The sequence below is a fragment of the Micrasema longulum genome, unplaced genomic scaffold (assembly GCF_059751315.1).
Source record: "Micrasema longulum isolate JH-2025_06_02 unplaced genomic scaffold, ASM5975131v1 h1tg001506l, whole genome shotgun sequence".
NCBI lineage: Eukaryota > Metazoa > Arthropoda > Insecta > Trichoptera > Brachycentridae > Micrasema > Micrasema longulum.
In genome coordinates this window covers 155,161-173,388 of record NW_028278690.1, presented here as the reverse complement: position 1 = coordinate 173,388, position 18,228 = coordinate 155,161, and the positions used below count along the sequence as shown (strand labels likewise).

The 18,228-nt window shown below is 32.3% G+C and overlaps 1 long non-coding RNA gene across 1 annotated transcript; it reads left to right on the top strand.

Annotated features, from left to right (window-relative positions):
* Positions 1–10,064: 10,064 nt before the first annotated feature.
* LOC148275130 (uncharacterized) lies at positions 10,065–16,798 on the top strand. The gene is made up of 3 exons (XR_015824109.1): positions 10,065–10,558; positions 14,952–15,264; positions 16,415–16,798. It is a non-coding gene; the product is annotated as an uncharacterized LOC148275130 (long non-coding RNA).
* Positions 16,799–18,228: the final 1,430 nt, after the last annotated feature.

Here is an 18,228-nt window from a genome sequence, read left to right as displayed (position 1 = left end):
TTTGACATTATTTACAACATTTTATTTTACTTTTTTCTCGACAAAACTAAATTAAATGTAAAAAAACTAGCAAAGCCTCGAAAAATGATACCTCAGTCTCATTCGCGACAAGCAGTCGAAAACTCGTACTATTTTGTACTTGAAAAAATTCGGTAAAGCTACGAACCCAGAAAGGTGGCTGAATTTAGCTCTTAAGGCCGACTGAAAACAGAAAGGATAATATTATTTTATTGTTATTGCTGAATAATTTTTGGGGTGTTCAGCCGTAAAAAGTGATAGTCAGTCGGAAATGAAAAATAGTTTTACAGATTTATATGAAACAGACAGGAGGGCAAGTAAATCAATTTTTCCATTCTGCTTATTTGAACAGAGATATTTTTAGAATATCTTTATTATTTTATTTATTTCATTGTTTCTAAATACACATAGTTTTTTGTTTTAGGTCCCAACAAACCGGGAAGTTCTGGTGTTTAGGGAAGACCTTCTTTTTTTACTGTGTGATTTTCATTACACAATAAAATAAATATAAATCAGAAAGTGTACAGATCAAAATTAAAATAAAAGCATTAGTAAAAATTTAAAAACCACAAAACTTCCATTAAATATTGAAAAAAGAAATATTTGCTTTCTTATGATTTATCCAAATATTTAATTTTAAGGGATATTTTCAACGAGTTGTAAATAACTCACTATTAGAAAATGGGAATCGAGTTGGGGTAAAGTGGGATTCGAACCACAGACCTTTGGTCCGTGAGTCCGAGACACTAGTCCCAGGACCACAACCCGATCAGAATGGAGATCAAATTGAAGAAAAACATTTGAGATGAGGTCAAACTAGTAAGCTTCAAATTATTAATCTATGATCCAGAAATTAAAATAAATTTCTGGATCATAGATTATTAATTTTAAAAATAAAATTTTTCTCTTCCATTCGAGTTTTGTAAACTTCACGGAAAAAATAGTACGCTAGCAGTACGAATTTTTCTTTTATTAAAAATGGAATAAGAAATGTAATAATATGATTATTTGTTCTTTCATTTCTGTTCAAAAATAATATATGATATGTTTTTCATATGATCGTTTCAAAAATATACTTTAATCAGAAGATACGTTTTTCCATTTCATCAAATAATCCCATTTAGATGAAGAACGAAATCGGTTTACTTTCGAGGACTCCCCATAAATCTTCGAGTACTTTATCCATATCCGGGGTTAAGAAAATAAATAAAAAGTATATCACAAATCACGTGATGTAATAGACGAATCTACCTAGACCATGAGGTATTACCAATCTTGTGATACATAAATTGATAAAGCTTTGTAAAATAAACTCTTATCGAAAAAGTATAAAAAAGATTTTAAAAATCATGTGTTAATCATAATATATTTATGAGAGTTTACGCGCATTTCAAGTCAAACATAACAGCGTTCATAATATTTTAGTATAATTATCGTCCAAACTCAATACAGGACTTAAAGTTGGAACCTGTGTCTCGATAAATGGAAATGAAATTATTTTGGAAAAAATACCAAAACTGTAAAAAATATATTGTTGTTGTTAGTATTTTGTGAACACCAAGGAAGTTCAGTGATACTAAGAATATATATGTGACGATCAAACTAAGTCAAAAAGTTTTCATATTTTTTTTATGTATCTTTTATTAGCGCTATGATTTTTTAAAGTTCAGTTAGTTTGAAATTACTCCGCTTGTCACGTCACAAGTTCTCTTCGGTGAGTTCTGCTGATTGGCGAGTTAGCTTACCATAAATTGGAAATCTATCACAACATCATCATTGGTTGAGTCGGTAAAACTCGTGACGTAGTTCTAAGCAGTTCATTTACATATTTTTTTCGTGCATTTTCAAGAAACTTTGTCGAAGAATTAAATGCTTTAACTTTTTTTTACCGCGCGTGTGAAAATAATTTTATAAAAAACTTCCCGTAGTACTGAACTTCTTCATTATTAAGGGTGACGGGTCAAGCGAGATTTTATATTATGTGTATATTCAGTTGTTTTTTTCCTAATTCCTCAATAAAACAAATAAATGAACAAATTTTTATTCCTTCGCCTATGTCGTTTGTATCGTAAATTGATTGAAAACCTAATTGATTTTATGAAAACCAGTCATTCCTTATGATTTTTTTTTGATTTGTTTAAAAGGAATAATCCGCTAAGCTTCTATTTTAGAGGCTTGTCAGCAGGTGGGAAAGAAAGGACGTGGAAAGGAAATATGAAAAATACGCCACAACACGGAGACTTTTTTAGAAAAAAAATATTTCTAGGATTTCCTTCATGCAACTGGCGGGAATCGAACCCGCGACACCAGTTTCAAAGTTAGCCTTCCAACCACTGCGCCTCGGCAACTGTCGAACTATGTTTTCTTTAAGCTACATTATTTTGAATGCTCTAATTAAGTTTACGTATATTTTTAAATATAAGTGATTTTTATTGTTACGGAAAAAAATACATACCTTTATTTTTTAGTTTGTGTAAATATAAATATTGTATTTTAAATACAAAGTTATAAAGGCAGATATTCTTACAACGTTTGTAATAAAAATGTACGTACAATATCCAAATCCATTTTGTGGGTGAACATAGAACGTTTGAAAATTGAAAAAACAATAACAGTTGGTATTAAAACCACAGATATATATCTATTTAGTGATTACAACAGAAATGCAGAACATTTTGTGGAAAGGAATACAGAAATAAAGTTATTATTTTTTTTTTCGGATTAACTCAAAACAACCATCAATTAAAATAACTGTTCCTCGAATAGATAGGTGTAACAAATGAAAAAAAAACATTTAACCGTTGCATAATAGGTGATATAAATCAGTCATATTAATCTGACCTGCGTATTATACGTATTTTTTTTCTGTTGCAATAAAGTAATCTTAATAACTTCCAAGGGGGTGAAATTTAATCTTTGTCTACAAAAATTTGAACAAAATAAAAAAATCGCAAATGAACCAGAATCCTCGACGAGTGTTTCGATTTTTTGACTTCTCTTAACAAAGGAGATACCCACTCAACCGGTGTCAAACTAGAAAACAGTCTCCGCCTTTTATTTTTTGGCATTATTATCGATAAAATGATACAAGAGGTGACTTCTTTGGGGGTGGGATACAGAATGAAAAAACTAATCAACAAAGTATGTTATGCCGATGACACTGCAATGTCAGCAGAAAACGAAGATGATCTTCAGAAAATGCTCTGAAAGTTTCAGCTTGCTTAAAAAAAATACAATACAGTAAAACCTCGATATATCGGACTAATTGGGGGAAGAGGGTGTCCGTTAAAGCCAAAAGTCCGGTACATAAAAATAGGTTTCAAATAAATCAAAAAACTTTTTTTAGAAAATATGTACGTACAACACAATACAAAACACAAAAGAAATTCTATTTATTGTCTTCGAACACTCGTCGTGAAGTGACGTTGCTGTTTTATATCAACAGGATTGCGTTCGGTAATCCTGTTTTAAAAAAGGAATCAGGTTTTGTTTGCAATTTTGAAGTTTGCTGTTTTTTTTTATAATCAACTCTCTAAACTTACAAAAACGCGTATTATATAGTTGAACTTCGTTATCTGACGAAAAGTCACTAAATGTTATTAAATTGTCGAGATGTGATCTTACCACTGACGTGATTATAATGACCGCTAAAAATTGTTTACATGCTTGACACTTAAATTTAATCATTTTAAATATTAATTGGACTTATTTTTACATTTGATTGGATTTTTCGTCCGCTTTATCCAAAGTTCGTTAAATAGAGGTCCGTTTTATTAAAGTTTTTCTGTTTAACGCTCTCAGCGCTAAAAATCTTCTTGGATTATCCCCGATCACCGGACAACGCAGTTTTTATTAAGTCATGGTAAATTTAATAAAAATGATTTGTTTTCAATATTATTGACTCCTCTTTGTGCTGCTTCGGATATCCTAATCAATTTTCTGAACCCATTTTGTGATCTTGTTCCTTTTTTTTTCTCTATGATTATCAAATGGAGCTTCTCACTTCTATCCGTGGGCCTGTTATAGGTCCTGTCAGATATACAGACCTGGTGGGGTCCAAATAGAATTTCAAGGCTTTCAAAAAGTTTTGTAATCATTTCGGCGAATTAATCATGACCAATCAATTTAATCCCAGTCAGTGAAGAATTCAATTCCCTTTTTTCTCAGTCTAATGGAATACATGTTATGTACTTCTGGACTACTTTACTTAAGACTACCAAATTTCAGAAAGCTCGTTTGACAACAAGAAAATTTTCCGTGTATGTGATCACCGTTAAGACGACTTATGTCCTCAAATGTGGTGTGCAATATGTGTTGGGCTAGCTGTATAACGCTCTCCGTCAGTAAAACAAAGTCCTTAACCATTTTAAAGGAGTCACTCAAATGCAATGATTGATAATGTACCTATCGAGCAAGTCATGGCCCAGTGGAGCGGAAGGCTTGGTGACTACTGCCAACAGGCCGGCTTCTCCTGAAGAGTTTTAAGTGGTTTCCTCTCCACATGAGCAAATGCTGAGAAGATCTATATTGGCCCATATTAGTTTATCCCACCTGATCCCAACAGTTTTGATAAATTAAAAGAAATTTAATCGCAGAAAAATTTACTTTTTGAAATATAAAACTTTTACATTATAAGCAATGTAAATAATAGAGCGACTCCTATTTAAAAAAAAAAAAAAAAAAACAAATCATGAGTTTTACTTAACTTGGTTAAGAGATTTCCAGCTACAGTGACCTTTTTAGTAAAATAAGAGCATGGACTAATAAAGCTACACCTACCATATAGCTGACTGCTTGGGGGACACTATATGAAGAAACAAATACATGCTAAGGAAAAATAAGATCGGGACATATGAGACATGCGTCTGACCCATCATGACCTACGAAATGGAAACGAGAGCTGAAATCAATAAGACAAAAACCTTCTAAGAGTAGTGGAAAAGAGAACCCTAGGCTCCATCGCAGGCAGAACTCGAGATCGGATCGGAATGAGAACTATAGGGTCTGTGGTGTTGGAGACATAGTGAGGGGAGGAAGAAGCAAAATGCGATTTTGTAGGGACCTCATGGAAGATACGAGGCTGGCGAAATTCTTCAGGACTTAAAATCCCCGTAGCAGGAGACTACCAGGAAAGCCGCAAAAAAAGATAAAAGGAAGACTGAATGTCACCCTAGGATATTTCTCCACCACAAATAGGTCATACAAACTAGACGGATAGGCGGAAGAAGAATAAATAGGACTTCTCTTAGGTAAAATCCTGAAAAAGGAAATCGAGTGGAGATATGCATGTCCGCCTCGTAGTGTATTAGTCGGCGCGTTTGCCTATCATGCTTGTGGTCCCGTGTTCAATTCCTAGCAACGTCGACATAAAACATTTTTTAAAGACCGTGGACTGAATCTGATGTATGACACAGACTACTACTAATGCAGAGCCATTCGCACCACTGGCAATGGATCCGGTTAGTAATATGCTGATGTATTGTTTTGATACAATTAACTTTACTCGAACCCATGCATTCTGCGAGAGATACGGAAATCGAAGAGGAAGTAAATTAATTAAAATACACGTTGAATAAACTGTTTCTTCCAACCAATCAGCCCTATTAAAACTTTTTAATTAATGAAACAATTAGGGTTTTTACGCTTTTATCAAGTAACTGCCTGCGGATTTTTAGAGGATAATGAAATCTTTTCGCTTAAAATAACTAATTAAGGAACATTGTGAATAAAAGAAAAGCATTAGGAAAATCTAAGAACTTTCTCAGAAAACTTTTCATGGACTTCTTAACGAGCTTTTAAAATTAAAAAAATGTATTACGTCTTTAAAAGTCACCTTTTATTTAAGATTAAAGAAAAAAATCGTTGGTTTTCATAGTCCAAAACCTTTATTTATAACCTCATAAGTTCTTAGATTTTCACGGCCTATCGGATACCAATGATTTCAACAGCTAGGATAATGGACGATGTAATGCTGCCTGAAATGTCCCCTCGCGTCGGCAGGAAGGAAGAGCAATAATACCAAGCATTAAATCCGGAATCTCTGTGTCCGGGCAGATTAAGAACACATTTCTGTACCGTAAACTGTAAAATAGAACCAGAATTTTGGACGAGTGCTTTCAGCTCGTTGGCTACTCTCAGGTTTAAATCATAAATGAGGAAACTTAGTGGAAATGAGTTCTCCTTGGAGTGTAATGATTGACGCGTACGTTTGCTTACCATGCTTGAGACCTCGGTTTGGATTCGATTAAACATTTATTTAAAATGTAGGATTACACTACAATACTTCATGTTCTTGAACTGGCATCTGAAACCTAAGGCGGATCATCTTATCATCATAACAGATGATAGATATACGTTTGTATTTCATACAGGTCAATACATATTCATGTACTGTGTAACGCCGACCGGTCAGCGCTGACCCTCGTCAACGCTGCAGGCTTATTCTGTCATAATTTCGTTTCGTAAATTCGTCCGTTCATCATATATCCATCTTATTCTAATGCAATTTAAATCGTATTTGGTTTTTGTCCCTTCTCATGCGATACGAATGAATTTACGAAACGAATAAGCTACAAAATAAGACCACTAAGTCGTCTGCGGCTGTACACGCCGTACGCGCCGTGCGTCAGTCCCGCTGAGCATTCGGCGCCGACGCGCCAGAAGCATATAGTTCTGTGGGTGGAATAAAACAAAAACCCTGGACGTGTGACTCAATAACTACTCGTAGGCCGAAATCCTGATAAATTAAATCGAGGGAAGATTAATCAGCCTTAAAGTGTATTACGAATGCCGAATCAGAATTAACGCTATTGTAACAAGATGGTTTAAGGTCACCACCGGAGTTCGTCAAGGTTGCGTCTTTGTGCCGTTCCTTTTTATAAACCTTATCGACTTCATTTTGAGAAAGTCAATTTCAAGAGGTATATGTATTTATTTATTTGTTCTTTTACAATTTCTGTATTACTTTGTTACAATGATTTTCAATTCAAATCCCCCCAAAAAGGTCTGCCGGCATAGTCTAGGTCGCAGACCTAGACTATGCCGGTGATGCGGTTTTAATTGACAATACAGTAAGGGGTCTTCATATCACTGTAAATAAGCTAAATAGGTATTTCACATGCATGAGTTTAAAAATAGATATTGCAAAAACCCATGTAATGTGTAACACTTGATGCTCTGATGGTCAAAATCCTTTGAATCGAGAGTTTCAACTACCCGCGAGTATATACTCGTTTATGTAACGTAAAATGGTAACTTTTAAAAGACTTTTGAGTGCAGCTAAGAGTCGCTGCGCCACATTTAATATCTTTATATTAAGCAGCCTTTGCTGTCTGGAGATCGGATACTTATTCAGTAAAATTCAAATGCTGTCCTTATAACACCGGAATTACTCCTGTTTTCCTCTACGGTTGCGAATCGTCAAAATACAAATCAAAATACTGAGTTTTGAGAATAGGTGTCGCAGAAAAATTTTGGACGTGGGTACTTTAAAAATCAATAAAACTGGTAAAACATAAAATTAGATTCTTGTTTGTAATAAAAAAAATATGTATTCTTTTTTTATCATTTGTCAAAGTCCAAAACATTTCAACTGTTATGTATATTTTATTATTTATTTATTTATTTTATTCACTCTTTTTATAAAAGTGCCTGATCATCTTGCCCTTATTTATTTTACGGATGAACGCTGATACACTGCTATCGAGATATCACTGAAGTGCCTTGTGCACCACTATGCATGGATCAGAGTATAATTATAAAAATCTTTATTTAAATATTATATTATGATTATGATGTAGGTATAATATTTTTTTTAAATAAAATATTTAATATTTCCTTGACTTAATCTGTAGCATAAGACCACTTTACTTTTATGTAACAGGTGCTCATTTGTTGTGCCAATACAGTGCCCTATGTACCACATGGTGTGGATAAAAGCATGACGATGATAATGATTATTACTAAAACACAATTCAAACATTTAAGATTTTTATTACTTACATATACACAAATATTTATTTAAAGATGATACGTACATGCAATACCTTGATACATATATGTGAATGATACTTATTTATTTGATTTTTTTATAAAACAAAAATACCCTTTCATGTCTTATTAATATTTTTTAATTTGTATAGTTTATAAATGAACCTTATACTACAATATGTACTTTGTACTACTTATTTGATGCAATAATTAACAGTAAAATTACATTATTTTGTTTCCTTAAGTATTTTCTATTAAATTACATTAAGTATTTTTCGAATACACCCAATAAAATTTACAGTATGAACAATTATTACTTATGAGCTGAATAAGTTTTCGAAGTACTCGCAATCAAATACATTTATCATTTTGCTAAGGAAGATATTTTTATAAATAATAATTCATAATTCCAAATTTGTACAAAATTTTATTTACATCACAAAAACACCAAGATGATATTCTTAAAAATATGTATTTATTTTTAAAAATTTATTTATAATTATTTTCACCAGTGACAGGGTTTTGTGACCCTAATCGCTTGACATAACCAACCAAATAACAAACATTTATTTTCCATTAAAATATAAACAATGATACATTTTGATATTACATAAAAAGGTTAAATAATTTAATATTATATATTTATAGTTAAATATTATGTACCATCTTATCACCCGATTTTAGGGCTAAATTTGCTATAAAACCGTTAGAATATATGAAAAATTAACCTGGATGTGTATGTTTGAATTGGTTCCAGAGATACTTAAGATCTCAATTTGCGTATGCTCAGACATGTGAAATTCATAACTGGGAGACCGCCTTAAAGGTACTAAAACACTTACGCAGATCCATATTCCAGAATTAGACTAAGCGCAGTGTATTTAAAAAAAAATATTTTTTGTGGTTATTTAAAACATTATTTAACTTATAGCTAATTAAAAAAAATAGATACTTATTGTTATAAAGTCGAATTTTCAGGGAAGTATTAGTTCGATCCAATCTATAGATAGACCGCGCAGGATACATATCTTTATAAATATAATTCTTCTGTACGTGTGATGTCACTCAACTCCTCTTAAACGGCTTCAACGATTTAGGTGCGATTTTCAGCGAAATGTAGATCTTTACGCTGCACGTGTGGATATTTAATAATATTTAATTTAATAAAATCTTCAATATAATATGTAAACAGAAGTGAGGAGCATAAATGTTTTATTCATCGACCTACCAGGATTGCATTCAACAAGAATCCGTACACAAAAAAAAAATATAATGCATTTTAAAAATGTTTGTTTTTTAATGTTTACAAACAGCGTAAATCACATTCGTGAATAAAGTGCACCCCTGTTGGTGAGAAGAGCCGAGTTTGACATTTGCAAAATGAATTCTACATTTAAAAATGAAATATTTTATGTTTTGGAACTCAACCATAAACAAGTACCTAGGAACCTACTTATCAATGAAAAGTATTTTCCAAGCTAATAGCAGGTAAGCCAACGTTTGGGCAGGACAACATCTGTCGGGTCTACTAGTATATTGATATATTCTAGCAATACTCAAATTTGTAAAATTATTAAAACATAGAAATAAAAAAATAAAACTCTTAAAATCGGTTTTCATAAAATTGTAATTATTCGTAATTGACAACCCTTACTTCCACTTTCAAAAAAAATAAATATTATTTGGAAATTTAATTTAATTTAGAAATTTCAATAGAGAAACTCAGAGATGTTTTTTCTTGTGTTACCATTTTTATAGTACTAAATTTTAAATAATCACTGTCGTAGAAAAGAGACTAACGGTTTTCAAAAAAAAAAAAAAAAATGCCTACTCGTTACAATATTTTAATTGATTTATACTTGACTCATTTCTTACACACGATTAGAGTCTTAAAACTATATTTTTTACACTTTTTTTTATGGTTGCAAGAAATAGATGGTAGGTACAAAAATAATTTCACATTTCATTTAACTTTTATTTCATTTATGATATGAACTAAAATAAATAATACATAAACATATTTGGTATTCATTAGTATTAATAATAATATGTGCACCTAGAACTTAAATTTTTGCTTATTATAATTAAATTTATCTTATTTAGTACTTACCTAAAATTTAACATCACAATAATTAAACCAACAATTCACACGTTCCTTTTCATGAATTCAAAATAGAATGATGATTTTTTTCGTATGTACAAAAATTTTATTTTCATATCACATCAAATTAAGCTTTGTTAACAAACAAATATATTCTTACACATCAAATTTAATTACTTACTTAAGCCATCCAAATACAAATTTGGTTTTAAAAATTGTTTCTCACATTTTTACAATGAATCAAGAATGTAGTTCATATAATTAAGAATAGTCCAAAAACCGCATTCGTGCATCAAACAGAAGGCCACGTAAATACGTTTTACCTTTTGACCCATTTGTTTATTTGTAGACGTCGCTCAGTACGCAACTCCGGATTTGAATTTAACTATGTCGTGTTGTGTCATTTTCTTGAAGAATCTTAAAGAAACAGGATGGGATCACATTTCATGTGTAAGTAGCAAATGCATGGGTAAGTAGCAGAGACATTACTAAAAAGGTGAATTATTTTTCCATCTGTCAGATTGTCAAAAAAAACTCAAATAGACATTTTGTTAGTATTGCCAGGGAAGTTTTTAGTTTTAAACTTTTCAAGCTATTTTGCTCGTCTAATAAAAGAACTAATGAAAATTGGACCTCTCGGATTAAACAAAGCCGTGGTGGAAATTTGACCGACATTATCTTTAAAACATCAATTATCATTTAATATGAAATAAACATATTAGTTTTATGTAAAATAAAATTTGTTTAATTTTTAAAGTCCAAAGTTCATTAATTAAATGACCTTTCATTTATCTTCTCTGTTGTGTCAATCAATGTTTCCGCGTGTACAATAAAATTTTAAAGAAATTAACAAATTGCTTTTTTTTTCAAATCTGACATTTGTGTTATGATTATACCTTTCGTGATATGGCAACATTACGCGGTGACATTACGCATACGCGTGGTAAAAGTAGGGGGTTTGTGGACACAGTCCGATTTATTCAAATATGATTCTACTGTCCTTCTTGACTTTTCTTAATTCTATGATGTAGTTATATATTTTTAATACCTAACTTATTCTAACATCAATTTTTAAAACGCAATGTGACTACTTTTTTGATATTATGTACATGTTTATATATGCTCAACACTCCTTGTTCATTGTTTATCTTGCCTAAGATCAGGCGTTGAAGAGTACCACTACAACCAGCTTCTTCAATCTTCAGCATTCTTCTGTCCTGTCCACGGGCGCATAATTTATATATATTTCTTTCGGCCGATACCCTTTTTTCCTATAATTTTATTCAGAATAAATCTTGACTTCCTCGTATAATGTGGCCGAGGTACGTCAGTTTTTGCCACTAAACAAAAGTCTGAAAGCTGGTGTCTTTTACTAACTATGAAATAAATTGCTTTGTAAGTTAGTGGGCACTTGAATGTCTACATTTCACTCCCAAATAAATAGATCCAAAAACCAAAAACCTTGGCTGTGCATTTATTTACATTTTGTCAACTTGTCGATAAAGTTTAATAATATAATAACAATATAATATGTCTGAAATAGTAAACGAGCGATAATATTTATGATATATTCTAAAATGACAACCCGCACATCGGAACCAGTAACGCTAAATCCACCATTGTTTTTGATTTCATACTGTTTAATACGCAATTACATTGTACGTACATTACACGTAAGTAAATAATTACTAATATTCTGTCAGTACGCATATCAAAGTGACGTTACAAATAAACTTCGAATGTCATATTTGCGTATTCGTTGGAAATGCACGGAGTATGTATATCTACATATATTGTCATCTCACTCGAACGCACGATTCACAGGTACGACGCGTAGTTTATTTCGCTCGAATCACGGTTTTAGCAGATCTGGTATTTTTCATTCAAATTCATAGTAAAATATTGTGAAAACAAAATATGTACGGTGTCCATTACGCGTGCGGAGATAAGACTATAGTCGAACCTGCTTTGGCACTACTATTGAATATAATATTGTAGAAGTACAATGTTGAAATGAATTCTTATTTTTTTATTATAAAAAGATTTTTACTATCAATTATTAATCTATTTACACATATTTTTACTTCGCAGCGCACTGCACGTTTGCACATACTGAGAAACTACCTCTGGTTCCTGCTGACTAAATATAACACTGGGCAAACTTCAATCATATTTTTGGTGTAATGACAACAGTTTTTTCCTTCTACTTTAATTTATTCACTATTATTGATCTGTTCTTAAACGGCAGCCATCCTCTAGGGAAGTGGCGTAGCAACTATTTTTTCATTAATTTTGGCAATCTGCTGGCTGGCGTTGTCTGACGGGTGAATTACGGACACCTACATGGGGAATTTTTTTGCAATCCACCCTATCCACGTGGTATCTTCAGTACCACGGTCTCTTTTTGTCCATTCTACGATATCTTCTGTCTGACGGGTCTCTTTTATTACAGAATTTTCAACTCCCTTGAGTATCTCTGCTATAGTGCGCAATACTCTCATCTTAGACGTCCAAAGAAAGCTTTTGTATTCTTATAATGTTAAATGTAAGATGTAAGTCACACAATCAAATCAATAAAAACGTTTCAGCAATGTTGTTTAAAAAAATAAATACATAACCACTAACCGATGTTATATTGTTAATCGTAATCAAGACGTACATTGGTATTCATATTTTCGTTATGCTCAAATAATACAAGAATAAACAGTTATATTTACACTTTATTCCTGGGAGTCATAGTCCACGAATTAGTGACACACGGGCACCAAATTATTTTACCTGAAATATAGAACAATGACCCAAGAAGCAACATAGCATTTTTTATTCGTTACACGATAAACAGTATTGCACATCGGACGTTAACTCAATAACGAAATCGGATGGCACAGTTAGTGCAACATTTTGGAGTACAGTAGCTTCATTTTCATCATGAAGACATAAAAAACAAAGAAAATTGGGCTATAAAAGGATCACAGGGCGTGGTAATGTCAGTCAGTTAGTTCCAGCATGTAACCTACGTCAGTCAGTTCAACTTATTATCCTCGTTACTCTCGCGCTCCATAACAAAGTGCTGTATCTTATTCGCCATGTAAAGTTTCTTCTGTCGATCTTCAATTAGAGTAAGAGTTCTAACCCCAACAGCCAAAAAACTAAGATATTTAAAACAACATTTTACAACAAAAACGTGTAGGTTCTCAAAATCGGTAGACATTTAAAATTTGGCAAACGTTTATCTACTGATATTTACTAGCATTTGCAGGAATGTTTGACTGTAAATTTAATGCTTTGAATATAGAAAATACCCTTAAGAATATGTATTTATTTTTAAAGTAACACATTTAATTCCTTCATATGAATTAAGGTACTCATAAAGTCTTGGAAAATGTGTTATTGAACCTTTCTCAGTTTCACTTATTTTCACTTTTCACTTATTTTCACTTAATACTTATTTTCACAGGGCAGCTTATGTCTCTCTGATTTGTTTTCAAGGTGGAAGGGTTCCACCTTGTCCTAAAATCATACTCGGTTCTGTTGTCCGTTGGGGTATGCAGAGCGGGGGCGCTGGGGGGCAGAACACCCCCCTAGCAGAGCCCTGGAACCGAACTGCGCGGTGTTTCTTCGCACGCTAACATACGTAGATCCAGTGTTTATACGGAAAAGAAGCTGGTCGGATGTCTCTACGCCTAGAATTAAAAAAACGTAATTAGTATTTTATGACACACATGTAATTAGTATTTTTTACACATCATCATCATCATCATCATCGTCATTGTCATCTGATAGGTTTAGGATAACGACTGTTCACTGTTCCTTTATCGTGGCGTAATACTACTACTACTACCATCACGCAATTTCCCCGTAAGGGTAGGAAGAGAGAATGGACCGCCACATACGTCTAGCCTATCATACATTCCTAGCTTCTTCCTCATTTATACATCTTGTCATACATGCCCTTCGGTTATGTCTGCTTTTGACATGACCAGACTTAAGATTTTGGTTTATCTGATCATGCCACGTCTTATTTGATCGTTCTCGTCTTACGTTACCGTTCATTTTTGCCACATGTACTTGTTTTACAATTCTCTCGTCGTTCATTCGTTCTACGTGATCAAAGCATCTCAGAGACCCTTTCTTAATCTTATCAATTATACTTGACTCAGATTTACACTCTCACCTGATTTCATCATTCGTAACCCTGTCATATATTGATTTCCCACACATTCGTCTAAGAGATCGCATTTCAACCGCGTTCACTCGGCTTTCATCCTTCCTCTGCCAGTTCCATGTTTCACGTCCATACATAAGTGTCGGGACTAAAACTTCGTAGTGCACTGCCAGTTTAGCTTCGATTGACATATTTTTATTAGCGATTACTGTGCTTAGTGCTCCGTTCATTTTGTTGCCCGCATTCACTCTCCTTTCAACATCTTTTTCTACTCTTCCATTTCTTAATAACATTTTTTCCAGATACACAAATTCTTCTACTTGTTCAAGACATTCGTTGTTTACATTTATTATGCAGTCAGTAACCTCACTATTCCTTTCAAATACCATCACTTTTGACTTAATTTTGTTCATCGCCAATTCGCCGTGGCATAATAATATAAAAATATATATTAGCAATTAGAAGGTATATAACTAGCCTGGGTCCCGATTACAACAGGAAGGCATTTATCTTCAATTTTATCAATAAGGTAAAATTAAGTTTTCTGTATGAAAAGCAGAATAGGCATACACATTTTTTTATCTTAACATGTTCAATTATAGGTTGCCGACGAAGATACTTAAAATGTTTATGCAAATATACTTATTTTCGTACAAAAATATCGGTTTTTCTTTATAGACAGTCGAAGATAACTCTCCCATTGTAATCGGGGCCCTGGACCGTGACTACGGTGGGAAGCTACAGACGTCATACCTTCGCCATGATGACATAGTTGAAGATAAATTCTCTCAAGTGGTTACGAAGATACACTACCGACCTCCCACCTTCAAATTTGAGTAGATACATCGATATTTAACAAGGGGAAGCTTACGCCACGGTACACATACCTAGGCACTATTACATAGCTTCAATATGACGTCATAGTTGAAGATGAATTCTCCCGAGCGATTACAAAGATTTACTACCGATTCCCCCACCATCAAGTTTTGAAGTAAGTACATCGGTTTGTACCGATGGGTTTAGTACCCCTCGATACGCATATTTACGCATCAAAAGTAAAAAAAATAGTTTCAATAAAATAAATAAAACAACTTTATTTTTAACCACCAATTAAAAAAAAAAAAAATTGTGGTTAAAAACAAAGTTGTTTTATTTATTTAATTATAATGAATAACCACCAAGTTAGTGCTTCAAATATAAACTTTATAAAATAGTTTCAGCTTGCAATTTTTCCTTTACTTACGATGACTTTTAATTTTCAATCGTTCTGAGGTAAGAACTTTTTTTCATAAAAGCCTATAAAAAATATGAGAGAGAAACAAGTAAATTTTGAAGTCAAATTGAATTCTGACATACAAGTCAGTTTTGAAAATGATCGCCTAGATGCACAGATAATGATGCTAGATTCTGTCCGATAATAGCACCTAGGCGTAAAATGTTTCCACTAAATAATAAATGTAGTTATCATATTTTTTTAATCTGTTTTACTATCTTCCTGAGTGTAAGTTAAAGGACCTGTTTTTGTAATCACTCGGTAGATAAATAAAGACGATCGTTAAGCAAACTGTCTTGGTAAATGTCAAAAATCATAGAAAAACTATGTTCAAGCAAGCATTTTTTGCTTAAATTGAGATTTTTCGGAGTTGATAAAAGCTTTGAAGTGGAAACTTTTTATCGCAAAAGCCCATTTAAAATATATAAATAAGAACTATTTTGAATTTTAGTGAAGTAAGCAACGCAGGCCATATTTTTGGGGTTATTCATTGGTTGGATTCGATCAAATGACGTCAAGATGACAAGTCGGTAGAACAAACCGGGGTAGATACAGATAGTACAGAAGTTAAATGTACCGTCTGGATATGTGCAGATGAAGATAGCGTTTATAATCGCGGCACTGGAGTATGTTCTTTATTGCTGTCCGATAAAATTAGTTTTCCTCGTGAATATTTGATACAGGTAATATATGATGGAATTAAATCTGACAGGTGTTGATGATTGATGGTTCCGATAAACTTATTAAACTGTTTTCATCTATATCTTTATGCTAGATTATTTCAACAATCGTCCACGATTTTTCGGAGATTTTCGTAAGTCCTTATTTTTTTTTTTTGTGTTTATTTACTTATGGTTTTTTTGTCCAGGTGGATGAAGAATACAATTCTTGGATGAGTGTTTTTAACTCGATGGCTGCTCTCAGGAAAAAGTCCTATTAGGAAATTATGTAGATAAGCCCGCCTCCTTTGCGCGTTTGCCTTCTATTCTTGAGGTCCTGGGTTCTCTGGCAGTGTGGACGTAAAATGTTTCATTTAATTTGAACAGAATTTGATGGTTGTTTAAAATTTAAGACATATTTTATTTCTCGTGGACTGACACCTGAAGCATAAAACTAATCACCTTAACTTCATGTAATAAGTCAAGAACTTTTTTCAACAATTTATTTTTAAATATTTCAAAATTATCAATTATTTTTTTTTCTTCATGTTTCATTTTGTAATGTTTTTAACCTTTATAAATAAGAAACTGCATAGGTACACCAATCGCAGCGTATCTTGATCATTTTTGTTATACAAAGGTAAGATGATCAGTCTTACGCTTCAGGTACCAGTCCAGGGACTATGAAATATTCTAGTGTGAAAACATTATTTTAAATAAATATTTCATCTCAACCATGTCGGGAATTGAACCCGATACCTCTTGCATGGCAGGCTAACGCGCTGACCGTTACACCACGAAGCCATACAACGAGTTTTAAAACTATGTTTTTCTCCTCATTGTTAATTTTATATTTTGTAGTTTAATACGTATGACATTGCTTATAAACTATTTACATTCTAATAAAATATATAAAACAACTTTGTTTTTAACCACTTATTTTTATTTTTCACCGACCGGTTTCAAAGCAAACAAGCTTCTTCGTCAAGGTTTACGTAACTATGAATTGATTCCTTTTTTTAAATTTATCTTGTTCACTAATTACTACACGTGAACCCAATAAATCAAGTCGTTTTTTCTTTACACGGGTGGTAATTTGATATCATTATTTTCGAAGTAAGACAGGAGAGGACCAAAAAAAATATTGTTTTATGGTTATTAATTATTGTTTTCTTATTATGAATGGCATTTTTAATTTCTAAGACAAAGTTAGTGCTTCAAATATAAACTTTATATTTACATTCTGTGTTTTTTATTTATGATTTATGGTTAATTTGTGGTTTTATTAATTATTAATTTACAGATTTGCACAAAGTTAAAAAAATACTCAAAAGCGTCGAATCTCAAATGTTTTTTTTTCAAATAGCTGCCTTTTATGCGGGTAGTATAAATGATTCGCCAAACTAAGTTTGTGAAGGCTCTTTCCATCAATATTCATACCTTTTCTCTTGTCAAAGTTCTTAGTGATACGTCCTCACTAATATCATAGTATAATTTGTCTTTTATCTCGTCTAGGGCAATATTAATTTTACCATGTACCTTATTATTACTACATGACGTAACGTTATAATTTATGCTTGAAGGAAAGCAATGCCTTGAGTATATTATACTGACATTCAAAGGATCGTAGGAACAGTACAAGTCATCCTTATGACAAAAAGCTGCATTAAGAATCTGATATAAAACAAGCTTCATTATAAAGTAAAATTAACTACCTCCCAGAGAAAATTAGCATGTTAAACAGAAGCCGAGAAATGTGATTAATATTAAGTTTGTAGTCAGTCGTCGAGGAATCAAGATCAAAAGGTCCAAAGTTCGAAACCCTGTTCTACCATAACTTGTTTCTCATTTTCAAACATACTGTCATTTATGACTGATATTGACAAATAAATAATAAAAATAAAAATAAAAAAATAAAAAAAATAAAAAAAAATTAAAAAAAATAAAATTAAAAAGAAAAATAAAAAAAAATAAAAAAAATAATCGAAATAAATAAAACAAATAAAACAAATAAAACGAATGA